This window comes from Heterodontus francisci, chromosome 13 (genome assembly GCF_036365525.1).
Source record: "Heterodontus francisci isolate sHetFra1 chromosome 13, sHetFra1.hap1, whole genome shotgun sequence".
Classification (NCBI taxonomy): Eukaryota; Metazoa; Chordata; class Chondrichthyes; order Heterodontiformes; family Heterodontidae; genus Heterodontus; species Heterodontus francisci.
This window is the reverse complement of record NC_090383.1, coordinates 8,057,165-8,072,214: the sequence shown is the minus strand read 5'-3', so window position 1 is coordinate 8,072,214 and position 15,050 is coordinate 8,057,165.

Genomic DNA, 15,050 nt, shown 5'->3' with positions numbered 1-15,050 from the left:
TCCACTGCCAAGCGGCGGGCTGAGTGGCTGTCCCGAGGCCTCGCTGCCGCTAGTAAAATGCAGCGGAGCCTTCCCGGCGTCGAGCTCCTGAAGAATTTTCCAGGATCCCCCACCACAACCTGAAATGCTCTTCTCCTTTAACAAGAAATCCAATGAGAAATTATTTTTCCCAATCCTCTTTTCTTTAATTCATTCACCGGATGTGGAGATCGCTGGCAAGGCCAGCGTTTATTGCCAATCCCGAATTACCCTTGAGAAGGTGGTGGTGAGCCGCATTCTTGAATTCAACTGAGAATCTTCCTCAGCCATTTTCAGAGGGCAGATAAGAGTCAACCACATTGCTGTGGGTCGGGAGTCAAATATAGGCCAGACTGGGTAAGGACGGCAGATTTCCTTCACTAAAGGACATCAGGGAACCAGATGGGTTTTTACAACCATTCAATAGTTTCATGGTTATCATTACTGATATCAAGCCTTTTATTCCCAATTGTTATTTAATGAAGTGAATTTAAATTTTCGAGCTGCCATGCTAGGATTTGAACTCATAAGTCCAGGCCTCTGGATTACAAGCCCAGTGATATAATCACTATGCTACCACACTCTTTACTCATATGAACATTTTTAAGGGATTTAGAAAAATGTCAATGCCCCCAGTCGGGAACCAAATTGGAACATTACAACCCTTGGACCTTAGTGGAAAATAAATTGCGAAGCCTAAGAAATTGGTTTGTGCTATGCTGAACGTACCTGGCCTGCTGGCATGAACTGGCCACAGGGAACCATCACTGCACTGGAACAGATGGGCCTGAGCAACACCTGATATTGAGCCTCAGGCCTCATTCACACGTTCCCGCTGGGCATCCCTCAGGCAACTCACCCGGCAGAGCTCATTGCAATTCGGGGCCACTGCCAAGGCCTTGGGAGAGCAGGAGAAGTGATTGGGGGGGGAGGGGGTGCCAATCGGGTGGGGCACGATCAGGAGAGGGAGGGAAGTGATCGGGAGAGGGCCGGCAACAGTGTTTGGCACCACACAGCTCCACATTGAGGCAAGTCATTGTTTTCGCAAATTTACCTTTTTGGTTGCAGCCCTGCTGTTGTCTCTTTAACGGTCGTTGTTTAGACCGCATGTGGACCATGTCTTCCTCAAGATAGCCCAATTTTGCAAAGGAGGTTTCAAATGGATGTTAGACCCTCTATTTGCATACTCAAAGTACCTAATGCCTGTTCCAGCCATGGGCCCTGCACGCCTCTATCTCCACCCTTAGCAATATGGCGGGCCGGGTGCACTTCCACTGAGTAATGAACGAGCATGTGCCCTGCCTGCTATATTGGATGCTTAGGAGCTCATTTTGCGCCTGAAAAGAGTGCCACCAAATTTCTAGGATGTTTGGTTAATTCTACTGTTGCACTAATGGGAGAACTTCTAAGATTTCTTTTAATATATTCTGTCAAGATCACCGAACTGAAATGGAATGCTTCCAATTCCACGTGCTGTGTGGAATCCTTGTTGAGCCATGTCGATAATTCTGTATTTTTAAGATTGAAGGATAAAGTACCATCTTCTGCACTAATTAAGTTGTTTGTGAAACCTCAACATCTTGACAGTGACAGTTAAGAGCCAAAGCGACAGTGCTTTCAATAACAAGAATGACAACTTACATTTATATAGGTAGGTGCTTAGTAAGACCGATATCAAATAAAAACACCGAGCCACAGAATGAGATGTCAGGGCAGATGACCAAAAGCTTGATTAAAGAGTTAGGTTTTACGGAGCGTCGTTGCAGAAGAGAGACAGGAGGAGAGGAGAATTCCAGAGCTTAGGCCCCAGGCAGCTGAAGGAACGGCCACCAATGGTGGAGTGATTACAATTGGAGGATGTGCAAAAGGCTAGAATTGGAGGAGTACAGAGATTTTGGAGGGTTGGAGGGTCTTTGAGAAATAATTACCCTGCCACCTACTGGGTGGATGAAACAGATAATGTTTCCCTATTAATATTCTGCATTTGAACTTTTCTTCACTCTTTGCCCTTGAACAGGTCTAACACAGAACATCTCATTAGCAAAGGATTCTTCACTAAACTTAGACGTTTATTTTCACACTGTAAATCAACTCCTTATGTCAATACAGATATAGTATCTATATTTATTACTCATGCATTGTAAATCGTTCTTCCCTATCATTTTCAGTTCAGGGATCATTCTTAATTTTTAGTTTTGTTTCTTTCCATGTTTGTTCTACCATGAACTCATGTCATTCCAGCTTCCCCGAGTGACCAGGTGCATGGTGTCACGTTGCCAAGGGCTATCTCTAAAATTAAATCTGTTTACACATGAGCAGAAACAACAACAACTTGCATTTATATGGCACCTTTAAGGTAGTAAAATGTCCCAAAGTGTTTCACAGGGGTGTTACAAAACAAAATTTGACATTGAGCACATAAGGCAATATTGGGACAGCTGACCAAAAGCTCAGCCAAAGATGTAGTTTTAAGGAGCCTCCTAAAGGAGGAGGAGAGAGTTAGAGAGACAGAGAGGTTTAGGGAGGGAATTCCAAAGGTTAGGGCCCAAGCAGCTGAAGGCACGCCACCCCCTCCCCGCCCCCACAATGGTGTGGCAATCGGGGATTGGCATGAGGCCATAATTGGAGGAGTGCAGAGATCTCGAAGGGTTGAAGAAGATTGCAGAAATAGAGAGGGTGAGGCCACAGTGGCATTTGAAAAAAATTGAAGCATTGCCAGGTCAGGAGCCAGTATAGGTCAGTGAGCACAATGGGTGATGGATGAATGGGACGTGGTGTGAGTTAGGACATGGGCAGCAGAGCTTTGGATGAGCTCAGGTTCGAGTAACAGAATCTGGTGACAGAATCGGAAACAAGCTCACCGAAGAATCTAAGGGAAACCACGGGAAAGGGAAGCAGTGACAATAAAAGTCACTTGGAGTTCTGCGAATTCATTTGCCATATGCAGCACTGCACAAGAGGGGCAGCTGAAAACAACAACAACTTTCATTTATATAATGCCTATAATGTAGTAAAAGATTCCAAGGCACTTCACAGGAGCGACTGTCAAGAAAAAGTTGTTAGTATATTCCCAGTAGGTTCTAACGAAGCTGTAGGTGTAGGAATATATTTGTATAATGGCTGCTTGTTTTTTTTCAAGTTAATCTTAATTATAGAGTCATTGAGAGATACAGCACTGAAACAGGCCCTTCGGCCCACTGAGTGTGTGCCAACCATCAACCATCCATTTATATTAATCCTACATTAATACCATATTCCCTACCACCTACCTACACTAGGGGCAATTTACAATGGCCAATTTACCTATCAACCTGCAAGTCTTTGGATGTGGGAGGAAACCAGAGCACCTGGCGAAAACCGATGCAGTCACAGGGAGAACTTACAAACTTCGCACAGGCAGTACCCAGAACCAAACATGGGTTGCTGAAGCTGTGAGGCTGCAGTGCTAACCACTGCGCCACTGTGCCACAAGGGATGAGACAATGAGCACTCCAAGATTCCAAAGAGAATCAATGTTCCCAGGGGATTGCTTATTTATAATGAAACTACAAATATGTGTTCAAAACCTTACAACTTCACTATAATCAGCAAACAGCAAAAAAAAGTCATCCCTTCTTGGCATAACAGGCCCAGCAATGGAAATATGGGCCAATGTGCTCTCAGGATTGATAAAAATAGTGTATCACCTTATATTGTGAAGCTATACCCATCAGGAAAGGATAAACAGGCTGGATCTCTTTCCTCTGGAAAAGAAAAGTCTGAGGGGTGACCGAAGGGAGGTTTTTATCATTATGAAAGGTTTTGATAGAGTAGACACAGAGACAATGTTTCCACATGTGGGGAAGTGCAAAACAAGAGGCCATCAATATCAAATGGTGTTTGGCATCCTTCCATCTGAGAAAGATGACGGACATGCAGAAAACAATCCATTTCGGTGGGGTGTCTTCTCTGGGTGCACTTTTGCTGATGGCTGTGAAGGCCAATCCCTGAGAGGCAGGTACTGCCACAAGTGCTGTAGGTGAAGCTGCCAAGTGACGCTGTGAGTTGTTATTTTCAGCGTTGGTGCTTGTTGACAAGCTGCTGTAGTCTGGGAGTCATGGGAGTGTACGCCAGTCCACAGGATGTGTCACCATTTCCCTCTTTCACCAGCTAGTGACTCCCAGGTGTGATAGTCGACATTTAGGGCCTTTATGACCTTGAAGCGGAACTCTGGGTGCCTCACTGGTCGTCTGGCCACGGCTACCTCACCATACAGAAGGTCCTTGGGTATGCGACCATCTTCCATCCTGTGGACATGTCCGATCCACCGAAGCCGCCTCTGTTTGGTTAGTGCCAATACGTTTGCAAGCTCTGCCTTTGAGAGGACTGTCACATGTGATTATGTCCTGCCAGGATATACCCATAATGCACCTCAGACTGCAAAGAAGGAAATTATTGAGCTTCTTTTCCTGGTAGCTGTAAGTCACCCATGTTTTACAGCCATAGAGCAAGGTGCTGAGAACACAGGCCTTATAAACAAACCATCAGCTTGGTCCTAAGGGTCAGCTTGGTGTTATCCCATGCATGTTTTTCAAGCCGGCCAAAGGTGGTAGCTATTTTCCCTATGTGTGTATCGAACTCTGCATCAAGGGACAGATTGTCAGTCACCGTGGAGCCAAGGTAGCAGAATTTGCTAATCACTTCCAGTGGGGTGTTATTCCAAGTGATCGGGGCAGAGATGGAACACCTTGTCCCATGACCACAGTTTTCTTGACGCTTATAGTCAAGGAGAACAAGTTACAGGCATGGGAAAGACAGTCCATGAGTCTTTGTAGCTGAGTTTCAGTGCGAGTGACTAGCGCAGCATCATCAGCGTAGAGGAGTTCTCCGATCAGGACATGATAGGTGAAATTTTATGCTCTCCCCCGTGGTGGGTTTGGAGGCAGGAAGAGCATAAAATCGGATGGGATGGTGGTGGGGGTGGTGGGAGGGGGGTGGCCAATCCTGCCACCATCCCATCTCTGCCAAAATTTAATCTGGGCAGGAAGGCCTCTGAATGGCCTTCCCGCCCTGCCACCAATTGAGGCCCTTAACTGGGCAACTAACCCCCAATTAAGAGCCTCTTCCTGCTGCAGCCGCAAGAACCCGTGCGGCTGGCGGCTCTACCACCGCAAGGGATGCACGGTAGTGGGGTGGTTGGTGGTTCCACGTTCAAAGTCACTTAGTGCCTGAACGAGGGACCCAGCATCGGGAAGGGGGGAGGGGACCCACTAAGGGCCACCTCCCTGCCCTTGCTGCTGACACTCCTCCCACTCCTCCCCCAAGAACCCCACCCCATGAGACCTCTTCCACCCTGACCTACCTTAAGCCTGGTTCCAGTGCCGCTCCTCAGAGTCTGGTCGCTGCAGCTACAGCAGCAGACACCGCCTCCACGGTGGCACTGCAGCTGGCAGCCTCTGATTGGCCGGCAGCTCTCCAAGGGTGGGACTTCCGGCAATGGGGTCCTAAATACTATGGAAGGCCTGCCGTCCAGTTAAGTGCCTGATTGGCACCAAATTCGACGAGCCTGCCAGAAAAGAGATTGCACGGGGATCATGGTGTTGGTTTCCCCCTATGTTGAGACCACCCCGCTGCCAGCATAAAATTCCCCCCCACCCCCCAATGTGTTTTATGATAGTCACCAAGAAATCCAGTAGGGAATTCAGAGGAAACTTCTTTACCCAGAGAGTGGTGAAAATGTGGAACTAGCTACCACAGGGAGTAGTTGAGGCGTATAACATAGATGCACTCAAGAGGAAGCTAGATAAGCACATGAGGGAGAAGGGAATAGATGGTTACACTGATAAAGTTAGATGAGCAAGGATGTGAGGAGGCTTGGATTGGTTGGGCCGAATGTCTACTTCTATGCTACATATTTGATATAATATTGGCTCAAGATAACTTGTCCGTTGTTCAAAGATCGACTGATTCTGATCTGGTAGAATGTGGCAGTGGAAAATAGAATCACTTAAGAGTCTTTAGAAACCTGTCAAAAGTAGTACCTTAACTATTAAAAAAATTCCAAGAGCGTTAAACAAAATATGGTGGGAATAATATAGAATGTGCACTAGAACTTTCAAATAACATTGTTTCTTATAGTAAAGGAATCCGAATTCTAACCCTGTTTCCAGGGGTGGTTTGTGATGTGGCTACCAGATGTTGATCTAAATACACTATATTAACTAAGGGGACAAATGAAAGCAAACCAGAGAAGTAAAAGGTTTTAGACTACAAAAGTCAGCTTTGTTAAATTAACCAGTGTAGTAATGGAATGGTCTTTTGGGGGATGACACTAGGGAAGATTGATAACATTTTATAATGAAGGAGATCACAAACAAGAAATCTCATCGAATCTGCTCCCATGGCACCATATTGTTAGCAGTCTATTCTGGATGTTTCATGCATACCTCCATTTGTCATTAAGTTCAGAAAGTGAGTTCAGGTTTACAGAAGAGCACACAAATCTAATTGACTGGACGACTGCTTTGAACCCTAATAAGATTGGAATTCTTTGACAGGGAAATAGCTCTGGGAGACAGCTAAGCAAATGCAAATCAATAGTTTGTCATTTATAATGGAAGGAAGTATGTCAACCTCCTCCACATTCTTTTAAGGTGCCAGCTGAGGCTCAATTGATACCATACTGGCCTCTCAGCCAGAAGGTTGTGGGTTCAAGTCCCACTCCAAGCTTGAGCACACATATCAAGTCTGACACTCCAGTGCAGTACTGCGAGAGTGCTGCACTGCTGGATGTACCATCTTTCAGATGAGAAGTTACACTGATGCCCCATCTTGGGTGAATGTTGTTCCGGCCAGGTGAGGAGGAGTCGCAAGGCTCCCCCCCTTGTTTGACTGCAACCGGTTTTCTTTTTTTTAAACAGTGGCTGTGCTTTCCACGTCAAAGAGTGTTTGTTGTGATCATAAAAGAACCAATCGGACAGGTTTTCTTGAGTTTAAACAAAAAAGAGAGGAGTTTATTGTACTTAACCAAAAAAACCTAATCTAAATAAAAAAACTAAAATTACAGTACACTTCCAGTCACTCACTCACATGAGAATCACACACACCAATAGATTACAGAACAGGGAAGAATAGTAGTTGGGAGAGAGTTTGGATCAATAAAAAGGAAGATACAGTCTGTGGTGTCTGGTAACTTTAGTGGTCTTCCGGTTGAATTCGTGGTCCTGAAGTTCTGGGTTGATAGTTGTTCTTGGATACAGCTGAGCAGAGTTTCCTTCCCAGTCTTGGATCTTGCAGCTAGCAGCCAGACTTCACAAACCCCACACAAGGTCTTCTGGAGAGAGAGAGAGAGAGAAGCATACCCCTTCTGGCTTCTGCACAGATTGAGGGCTGGATTTTAAGAGCCTGCCGCCGACCTCTGCCCCGCAATCCCATGGAGGGGGTGGGCTGTCCATTTCTGGTAATGGCATCTGCTGCCAGAAAGGCCAGCCAGCCCTGCCGACATATTTACATTTTTAAAGAAAGATGCCCCCCAAAACTAACTAAATAAATTTCTTATGCCCCTTTCCCACCCCCCCAATAATAATTACAATAAATATTTTCCCTTTCCCCCCCAAAACACCAAACGTTTACATCTGACCTTCCCCCCCACAAACTGCACAAAGTTTAAGGTTCAACCCTTCCCACGATCCCCTGCATCCATCACGTATATTTGACCCCGTTTCCCCACCCCCCCCAACCCTGCACTGACAAATGTACCTCCTCCCCCCCACCAGTGCGGCGCCTCGTTTCCCCGGACAGGGATCTGAAGGCATGGGAGTGCCAGCCGACATGCTGAAGATTGCGGCGGGCCTTCAAGATCTCAGGGAAGTGTATTTAAATTTATTAATTTTATTGATTTGCATATTTAAATTGTGGTCCTGTTGCCCAGTGGTGGCGGGGGGGGGGTTGCTGCCACAGAGCCTAGTCGCCACTGGGAGAATCGGGTCGGGCCCTGCCGGCATCAAGGTCCATTTGGGCCTCATCTGGAGCCATCTTCAGGACCGCCCCCTCACACCCCAACATGGATCACGAAGTCGCGGGCTTGGTAAATGTAGCCCTGCGTTTCTGGCCTGTCGATCTTGTCCAAGGGAAACTCCCAGCTTTCACAGCGTATCCTTTGGTGTTTCCAATGAGATTCAAGTTTAGGAATTTCAATCTCTCTCAGGCCTCATGGTGTCAATGTTTACCCCTGGCAAGGTTTTCCCTTTCAATGTTAATGTCTCAGGATAGCTTTGAATGTCTTGCTAATGAAAGCAATCTCAGGTAGTTCAATCAATAGGGAATCCAGTGTTTTGGGTAAAGGCATGCATCTCCACTTTGATGTCTTGGACTGTGAAAGGTGTTCAAATGCAAATGGTGGCGGCCATTTTTAGCTGTGGCAAAGTCTTTGTAAAAATTGACTGTAATATTCCAGCTTTCATTTTTTTAAGTTTAATGTAGGTTTCCAATCAATGGATTAAAAATCCTCATTCAGCATAGCACGTCTTCATAACAATGTAAAAGATCCGAGAACACTATTTCGAAGAAGAGCAGGAGAGTTATCCTTGGCTAATGTTTATCCCTCAATCAACATCACAAAAACAGATTATCTGCTCATTTATCACATTGCTGTGTTACAACCGAGGTGGGAGGAGTGCGCTGTCTGTTCTAGTTCTACTTCTCCACAGGTCACAACATATATTTTAAATGTTTACCTAGTTACCGATACGGTCAATCATATGCTCTACTTTTTATCCCAGAGTAAAATACACCAACCAGGTTTTTTTTAATAAACAACAAAGTTATCAGTTTATTATAAAACAAGACTTATCCAGTAATGCAGCAAAGCATTAACACACAGATAGAAATATGAAAGTTCCCTTTTTAAATATCCCACATACAATCTCACACACGCACTGGAAAAAAAGTAAAGAAATTATCTCTGCAGAGGCCTTTTACAAAATAAAAAGACAAAAAAGGAATACTTTGGCCAAAAACTTGCTAATTCCTAAAAAAAAAGAAGAGATGGAGAGATATCAATTGTCCCTTTTGGTCTGGCATCCGGGTATACAGAGACGGGCAACTGGAATCTTTTCAGAAGTAGTTCGTTCTGGAGATGTCGAAAAATAGTCTCGTAGATTTTCCAGGAGAAATGTGACATCAGGGGTTTCAGTTATCACACTCTGGATTCGCAGGGTTTTTCAAAGAGGTAGAGAAAGAGTTGCTGACCCACTGGATTTCTCCAGATCTCTAAGAGAGGTGCACGAAAAATGAGCTGAGGGTTTCTTTACAGCAGGCTACAAAACCAACTGCTTTTCAACACTGTCCACATCCTAACTGAACCAAAACAATATCTCAGAAGTCAAACCAACTCATGACCCTCATAAATCTTGATAAGTCACTTCTCTGAAAACATCTCCCCCAAGTCACCAAGGTTTCTGTTGTTTATTTAGCTTAAGACATGTGATATCCAGTAAAGGTTGTTTTCAAACACAACATCCCAAGTGCCCTTTCAGTGAACATTCAAAAAAAAACAAAGTCCAGCATCTTTGAAATCTTCAGTCATTTCCACACTTTAAATATAAGTCCTCAAAAAAATGTAACAAAAAAATGGAAGCACTTTCATAACAGCTGTTTGTGGCAGTTTGCAGTGCGTATAACGGCTGCTGTGTTTCCTGCATTACAACAGTGACTACACTTCAAAAGTATTTCATTGGCTGTAACTGCTTTGAGACATCCGGTGGTCATGAAAGGCACTATATAAATGCAAGTGTTTCTCTGTTTTCTTTTTCAAGGTAAGTTCACAGTGTCAGTTTAGTAATGCACAATCTTGTGTGCTTGTAGAATAGACTCCAACCATTATTGTTATCCTTGGGAGCCATATAAGAAGGTGAAGTGTAAAAGGTGCCAGAGGTGTAGGGCAGCATAGTGGCGCAGTGGTTAGCACCACAACCTCACCACTCCAGTGACCTGGGTTCGATTCTGGGAACTGCCTGTGCGGAGTTTGCAAGTTCTCCCTGTGTCTGCGTGGGTTTCCGCCGGGTGCTCCGGTTTCCTCCCACAGCCAAAGACTTGCAAGTTGATAGGTAAATTGGCCATTGTAAATTGCCCCTAGTGTAGGTATGTGGTAGGAGAATGGTGGGGATGTGGTAGGAAATATGGGATTAATGTAGGATTAGTATAAATGGGTGGTTGTTGGTCAGCACAGACACGGTGGGCTGAAGGGCCTGTTTCAGTGCTGTATCAATAAAGAAATAAGAATGCTTTATGAAGGGGACATATACAATTGACCCAAAATTTGCTGGAATGGGGCATCTTGCAATGTGCCCTGTTTGTTAGATTTCTTCGCCCACCCTTCAGCTCGAAAATCTTTAGTGTTGGAGATGTGAGCTGGTAAAGGGGCATCTGGGACCTTGGTGAATATTGGGACCAACAGTCTTTCTCCTTAACCAATGAGATTGAAGGATTGAGAAAGAAACAGAGGAACGACTTAGAGGAAATAGGGTGAGTTAGACTCGTCAGGTATAGAAAGCAAAATAAATAGAGGGAAAGAAAGATTGGATCGAGAGATAGTGAGACAGAAAAGAAAAGTAAGAATAATTACATTTAAAATTTTTAAAACTTCTAACAACAATTTGCTACCTGTAAGAATGAGACACTGCAGTTTCAATTGTTCTCTTTCTGGGTAGGAGAGGTTGAGTGACATTGCAGGACTGTAAATCTCATCATTAAAAGGCTCCTTACGCCATTAAGCACCAGCCCTATCTTTCTGCAGTGAGTTTAATTGGAAATTAATGCGCAAATGCAACAATTTCTTGAAACTTGAAGGGGGCTTCTGTTTTCATGAGGCTTATGGTGGAATGGAACAAATTGTCCATCAATTTATGGTGAATTGCAACCCATGGGGTATCTCTTCCTCGCCACCATCTGCTAGAAGATTTACAGATTAATAACGGTGTGCACCATTAAACTTGCCATTATTTTGCTGCCCCATTATGTTTATCTTTATGGTCTTCAAAATGTGATGGGGAAATGGAACATTTTCCAATTCAGTTCCAGCGCCCAATGTCTGCATCAAGCAATCTTGGTCAAGTAAAGGTTGATGTGGAGTGTGTGGAGATTTCTAGGCGCAATGAACACTTCTGAGTAGTTTCAGCTTTTCACATTGTGGAAATCACAGTGGATTTCTGACTATTGCCATGTTAGGTCCCTTCAAATTAATCATGTGGAAACAAAACAGATACTACACTGCTTCTAAATTGGATTATTAAAGTGTCAGAAAGCTGGGCTGAGAGAATAGAATGGCTGGCAGCTTCTATAAGCAAGACCAAGCTTAAAATGTTCGGCTGTGCAAGCGGACTCCCGCTAACTGAAATGTGTCAAGAAGAGTGATGATTCTTATCATAAGATCAGCTAGAGCTATTGCCTCCATCTCAGATTGGTATCCCTTAATGAAATGCTCATCAATTGTTCAAATTAATAGGGAGCCAACAGTGATCAATTTTACTTTGATGTATCAAGAAAATATTACACACAAAGCTTCTTCTTTCATTGTTGCAACAGGCAAGAGAGCCGCTGATTCTATCACAGCCTTCTGCCCATGAAAATAATAATGTCTTTTTGATCGCTGGCATAATTATTCAAATACTTGTTCTGATGTATATTTACTAGAATGATTTGCGCATCCTTTGATAAGCTATGATGATAGCATCAGAATGAAGGGCCATACAATGTTTAATTACCTTCAGTGTCACATATTGGATAAAAGATTATCATGAATTCTATCAAAAATATAAAACTTCACATTACAAAATATCTTGTAAAGTTCCCTAGGAACTTATAACAGGCAATGGAATGTGTCACTAAAGACGTCGAATTTGCAGGGTTATTGGTAAAATGGGTGCGGGACTAAATTGAACAGCTCTCTCAAAGAGCCAGCACAGGTGTGATGGGCGGAATGGCCTCATTCTTTGCTGTCAGATTCTATGATTCTATTTCAAGCACGTGATACGTTCGACTTAAGTAGCTATGCCCCACTAGTGTGACATATTATATCCAGAATGATGGAAAGCAAGAGGTCAGGTGACATTGCATGAGAGTGAAGCGTTTTCCAATGTTCTTCACATCTTCCGATCTGTTCCTGGCCCTTTAAAGGGTGCCGTTTATCATTCACATGAACAGGGTTTCTGCCACACGTAGGTAGGTGGTAGGGCATATGGGATTACTGTAGGGTTAGTATAAATGGGTGGTTGTTGGTCGGCACAGACTCGGTGGGCCGAAGGGCCTGTTTCAGTGCTGTATCTCTAAAAAAAATATAGTGAAGTTAGGGCGATGGAGTGGGAGCAGCTCCAAGGAAATTTGTGGCCGTTAGCGCAGCTTTCAGGATACCTGGCATCCACCTGCATCGTCATTTACGGCCAGCACCAGAATCCCTTCATCTTCATAAAAGCCTTTGCGTTGAAGTAGGGAGTCACAATGTCCCCATGGTTTCGTCAATAAGGCCTTGTGCTTTTAGGAAACCAGCCTTTCTCAAAAAATGTACAGCCCGCTCTTGCTAGTTTCCATTGTCCTTAGAAAAAGCTAAGAGGGTTCAATTCGACTCAAGAGCAGTCTTTTTTTGCACCTGAAAATCGGGGGACCAGGAGTTGAAAATTGAAGGAGGGCCTTGGCTGTGCCAATGGCACCCAAAGTCAACCTGAAGCCATATACAGGCTGGCCTGTACAACGGAGAGAAGCCTTTTTGCCTCAAACAGGCAGGCATTGCTTTACACTGCAAATCAGTGTCCTACAACTGTTGTCGGACCTTGATGTAAAATTCAGGTACAAATGGGCAGAGCTTGCGAGACATGAACTGTGTCTAGTTAGGCCATTCAGCCCCTCAAGCCCATTCCACCATTCAATTGGATCATGGCTGATCTGTATTTTAACTCCATCTACCCGCCTTGGTTCCATAGCCCTTAATACCCTTGCCTACGTCAAAATATGTCAATTTCAATTTTGAAATTTTCTATTGGCCACCGCACCATCCACTCCCCTCCCACCCTCTCCACCACCCTCTCCACCACCACCCACCACCCCCCCCCCCCCCCACCGCCCCCCCACCACAACCCCACCACCTCGGCCCCAGCAAAAAACAGCTTTTGGGGAGAGAGAGTTCCAGAGTTCCACAACCCTCTGTGTGAAGAAGTCCTATTTGACCTTGAACTGAGGTTCCAACCCCATATCCTCCCATCGCTAAGACCGCCTGATCTCATTTGCTGCTGAAACCCTCTTCCATGCCATCATTATCTCCCATCTTGCATCCTTTAAACCGGAACTCATCCAAATCTCTGCTGCCATATCCTAACTCGCACCAAGTCCCATTCATCCATCCCCTCTATGCTAACATACATTGGTTTCCCGGCCTGTCCACGCCTTGATTTTAAAATTGAGATCCTTGTTTTCAAATTCCTCCATGACTTCACCCCTCCCGATCTCTAACCTCCTCCAGCCCTATAACCCTCTGATGTCTCTCAGCTCTTCCAATTCTGGCCTCTTGAGCATCCTCAATTTTAATCGCTCCACTATTGGTGACCATGCCATCTGCTGCCTGGGTCCTAAGCTCTGGAATTCCCTCCTTAAACCTCTCTCTTTACTTTAAAACTAAGCTTTTGGTCATCTGCTGCAATATCTCTTTACATGGTTCGGTGTCAAATTTTATTTGATAATGCTCCTGTGAAGTGCCTTCAGCCATTTTACTACATTGAAGACACTATATAAATGCAAGTTGTTGTTGTTGCCTACTGCTTCTATTTCAGAATGTTTTTGATTTGTTCATAGGATAGGCAATGGCAAGGTCAGCATTTGTTGCCCATCCCTAATTATCCTTGAGAAGGTGTTGGTGAGCCACCTTCTTGAACCACTGCAGTTCTAAGTACACCCATGATTTTGACCCACCTCAGGAGGTGAGATACTCGCTGCAGAATTCTCAGCCTCTGACTTGCTCTTGTAGCCACAGTATTTATATGGCTGGTCCAGTTAAGTTTCTTCTCAATGGTGACCACCCCCCCCCCCCCCCCCCCCCACTCAGGATATCGATATTGGGGGATTCGCAATGGTAATATCCAGGTCTAGTTATATGAGGGCACGGACTGCTTCAGTATCTGAACATCCCCACTTCTGAACTTATGATGGAGGCAAAGTCATTGATAAAACAGCTGAAGAGGGTTGGGCCTAGGATACTACCCTGAGGAACTCCTGCAGCAATGTCCTGGGACTGAGATGATTGACTTCCAACAACCACAACCATCTTCCTTTCTGCTAGGTATGACTCCAACCAAGTGGAAAGTTTTCTCCTGATCCCCATTGACTTCAATTTAACTAGTGCTCCTTGATGCCACACTTGGTCAAATGCTGACTTGGTATCAAGGGCAAGTCTCACCTCACCTCATGAGTTCAGTTCTTTGGTGCATGTTTTGGACCAAGTCTATAATGAGTTTTGGAGCTGTGTGCCCCGGCAGAGCTTCAGTGAGCAGATTTCCAGAATTAGCAGAGATTTTTTTTTAATCAATTCATCAAAACTCATCAAGGCAATGTTGACATTATCTAAACATTCTGATCTGAATGTTCTTCAGAATTTAAATTAATTGGTCTTGACGAATGCGACCACTGATTAAACTTGCCCTACTCTCCTCTTTTCATTAAATTGCATCTGAGAGCACTATAGGTCTTGGTCACAGAATCACAGTATTGATACAGCACAGAAGGAGGCCATTTGGCCCATCTTGTCTGCACCTGGTTTCTGAATGAGCAATTCACCTTGTGCCACTCCCCTGCCTTCTCCCCGTAACCCTGCACATTCTTCCTTTTCAGATAGCAGTCCAATGCCCTTTTGAATGCCTCAGTTGAACCTGAGGCAGTGCATTTCAGACCTTAACCACTCTCTGTTCGAACAAACATTTCCTCATGTCGCTTTTGCTTCTTCTGCCATTATTGTAAATCTGTGCCCCCTCGTTCTCAACCCTTTCATGAGTGGGAACAGTTTCTCCCTATCT